At 50.6% G+C, this 3881-nt stretch overlaps 1 protein-coding gene across 1 annotated transcript in view; it reads left to right on the forward strand.

The window, feature by feature from the left end:
* Positions 1 to 3881, forward strand: part of Mmp25 (matrix metallopeptidase 25) — a 13305-nt gene that overhangs the window by 5740 nt on the left and 3684 nt on the right. The gene's annotated exons all lie outside the window — the stretch shown is intronic.

Genomic DNA, 3881 nt, shown 5'->3' on the forward strand with positions numbered 1-3881 from the left:
TCTCACCTGTGACGTCATCCTTTTGTAATCCAGAGCGCACTCTCACCTGTGACGTCATCCTTGTAATCCAGAGCCCACTCTCACCTGTGACGTCACTGTCACTGATGCCACCCACAATTCTGTTTTCCAGCCATCGATGCTCCTGATCCTATCTCCCCTCAGCAGCTCCCCACCTCTGGCTACCAAGCACTCAGCTCACTGGCTGGTGTGCTCTCCTGAGTGTCCCCTGTACCTATGCACTTCAGACGAACAAGGTTTGCCCCTCTGGCCTGTGACACCTGGTGCTCAGCATTCTTTGTTTTGTTTTGTTCAAGACAGGGTCACTCTGTAGCCTAGGTTGGCCTTCATCTCACTATGTAGCTGCAGCTTGGCCTCAAACTTGCTACAATCCTTTTTGTTGTTGTTGTTTGTTTTGTTTTTCGAGACAGGGTTTCTCTGTATAGACCTGGCTCTCCTGAAACTTTCTTTGTAGACCAGGCTAGGTTGGAACTCACAGAGATCTGCCTGCCTCTGCCTCCCGAGTGCTGTGTGTGTGTGTGCGCCGCCACCATCCAGCCAGATAGAAGTTCCTAAGCAGTTTGTCAAGGGAGAGGGTTCTCAGGAGAAAGGATAGCAGGAGGGGAATAGAACCGAACATGAATGTGGGGCCAGCTCTTCTCAGTTCTGTATCAATCAGTCTTTTACTGCGCTAGGGTAGGATGAGTGGGGAGGTGATAGTTGGGTCAGGTGCCCAGGTGTGGAGCACCACTGGCAGCCAGTCACAGACTGTAACAGCAGGCAGTATCCTGCAGCATACCGAGGCTAGAGATGCAGGCTGGGAGCCTGGGGAGACCACAGAGCTGCAGTCTCCAGTGCAAGCAGGTCAGCTTTGAAGATGAATCAGCTCAGGTTCCTCCACTTGTTGCTCTCTGTTTCCTCAGCTAAGAAATGAGGGAAGAAGTGCCCGCTTGCTGAGTGGTCTGTGTTCTTTTCACTCCTTGGCACCCATGCTGCTGACTTCATTGCCAACTGCTTTCAGAGCTGAGTGTGGAGAGGGATTAAAGGGTGCCAGGAAGAAAGTATAGAATGCAAAAGTCAAAGGCAGAGCAACGAAGAGCCTTGGAGTTAAGTAGGTAGCTGGGAAGAGAGATGGGGAGCTGGGCGTGGGTACATACCTATCATCCCAACATTTGGAGTCAAAGGCAAGGTGGCTGATACAAGTGACCAGCCAGGAAATAATCTACATAAAGAGATCTAGGCCTGCAAGCAAGAGATGCTGCCTTGGAAAACAAACAAACAAACAAACAAAAACCAACCCAAACCGGAGGTGGGGAGAAAAACGGGCTGAAAGACCATGGAATAATAGTTCAGAGGAAGTGGTTAGATACAGCAAGCACAAGGCAGGGAAAAGTCCAGCAAGTTACATGGCCAAGATTTAGTTATGTGGGGACAAGTGACTTTTTTTTTTTTCCAAGACAGGGTTTCTCTGTGTAGTCCTAGCTGTCCTGGAACTCACTCTGTAGACCAGTGGCCTCGAACTCACAGATCTGTCTGCCTCTGTCTCCGAAGTACTGGGAATAAAGGCATGTGCCACCCCCCACCCTCCTTGGCTGACGAGTGACCTTTTTGTGCCCGCTTGCTCCGTGGTGTGACAAGAATCTCACACTGTCCTTAGGCGTGAGAAAAAAGAGGAAGCGTAGACTGTTTATACCACTGGCTGGGGAGCTTGACTGGGGAGCAAGGGCAGAAACTGGTAAATCCAGAATCCCCGTGACCAAAGAGTACCTCAGAATGGAGTGTTCTAGGCTTTGGATCTCCCAGTTGAGACAACAGAAAGAAGGGTGGATGTGGTGCCTGGACAGACAGCACCCCTTTCACCCTAGCACTTGCCAGACAGGCAGGCGGATCTCTGCGAGCTTAGACTAGCCTGGTCTACAGAGTCTATATACACTGCCTCAAAAATGGGGGGCGGGCATGGATGCCTGGACAGAAAGGAAGAAGTGGGCACGGGCAGGAGACAAGAGGCAAGCGTGGGACCATGAAGCTATCTGTCCCTGTGCACATGTGTAGCAAAAGGGACGACATCACACGCCACTGCCTGCCTTTTGTTTGGTTTGCTTTTGGTCTTATTTTCAAGATTTATTTTTGTTGGTTTTAGCCATGTGTATGCCCATCTGTGTGGGGGTATATGCCCATGGGTGCAGGTGCCAGAGGAGGGTACGGACTCCCTTAGACCTGGAGCTACAGGCAGTCAAGAGCCACTTGAGGTGGATGCCAAAGTGGGGTCCTCTGGAAGAGTCGTAAAACATTCTTAATAGCTGAACCATCACCCCAGCCCCCGGGTTTGTTTTCTTGGGAAAGGGTCTCATGTATCTCAGGCTGGTCTCAAACTTGCTGTGCAGCTAAGGATAGCCTTGAGCACCTGGTCTGTCTACTATCATCTCCCCCACATGCATGCACCATTATGGCTATTTTACCTTGTGCTGGGAATCAAACCTAGGGCTCTATGCATTCTGGGCATGCTCCTTACCAACCGAGTACATCTACAGCCCTGCCTGTCTTGAGAAACAGGAAGCACACCTACCAGCTGTGGCACATGCAGGTGGGGACTGAGTCTGGGCCTCACCCGAGTCTCATCTCAACTCCAGAATAAGAAGTTGAGGGGACCAAAGCAGCCACCTGCTAGGCCAAAGACAAGAAAGACAGGCACCCTGAACATGGTCCACCAGGGCTCTCACAGGGTTAGTTTGGGTGATTATGTAAATTTCTCCGCCTGCATAGCGTGAGAACAGTGCAGGAAGGGGTTCGTGGCCCGGAAGCCCCAGGTTGCCCCAAGAGAGGTGAGATAAGGATGGAGAAAGAACATCCTGATTGAGACACCAAACTTCCTCTGATTTCTCAGTAAAAGGATGCAGGGCAATAAGATGAGCTGCAGCCAACATGGAAGTTCAGTTGTAGTTCGAACAGGTTCATCTGAAGACGGAACGTGCCGTAAGGCAGAGGCACAGCCAGGGCACTCAGCGTCCATGCCAGCTCTGTCTCTGACCTTGATGGCTCTGTTTCCCCTCTGTGGAATGATGGGAGATGGAGAAACTCACTGTGTAGACCAGGCTGGCCTCGGCCTCACAGAGATCCACCTGCCTCTGCCTCCCAAGAATGCTGGGGTTAAAGGCATGTGCCACCACTGCCTGGCCAAAGCTGCTTTTAGAATTTACCCGGTGTGCACATAACACTAGTACTTTTGCTTAGGAGGTAGAGACAAGAGGATTGCATGAGGTCAAGCCCTGTTACCTGAACAATGAATGAAAGTCTAGCCAGGACTACATAGTGGGATCCAGTCTCAAAAAAAAAAAATTCTTTCTTTCTTTCTTTCTTTCTTTCTTTCTTTCTTTCTTTCTTTCTTTCTTTCTTTCTTTCTTTCTTTTCCTGTTAGGGCAAGTGGCTTTTCAGTTGACCAGTCATATCTCACTTTCAATATCATCAATACTGGCTAGGATCTATGAGGCAGAGCAACATTCAGGAACCTAGGCCTTTCTGGTAGACCGCCTGGCTCTGCTAACTCTTTTAGTGTCTTTCTGGATCTTAACCACTAAAGTCAGATCGATGGAGCCAAGCGCTGAGAGGCTCTGTCCTGACCTGGGTGGAATCCCCAGGGAAGGAACTGTGGTGGAAAGAGGCTCCAGAGCAGGGGCTGTGGTCTGGGAGTGCTGAGTTCTGACTTCTCCCTCAGTTAGGGAAGAGTGGCACGTGGGAGGGGTGAGGGCTCTGGAGAGGTGGGCAGAGAGGTGAAGTGGCCTGGAAATGTGGATCCAGGGAGGGATGGAAAGAAAGGGGGTGAAAGAGACCCTGGGGTGAAGACTGGGAAGGGGGGGTGCTTTTTTCCCTTTTTCTTTTCTTCCTTC

This window comes from Microtus ochrogaster, chromosome 7, assembly GCF_000317375.1.
Source record: "Microtus ochrogaster isolate Prairie Vole_2 chromosome 7, MicOch1.0, whole genome shotgun sequence".
NCBI classification, from domain to species: Eukaryota; Metazoa; Chordata; class Mammalia; order Rodentia; family Cricetidae; genus Microtus; species Microtus ochrogaster.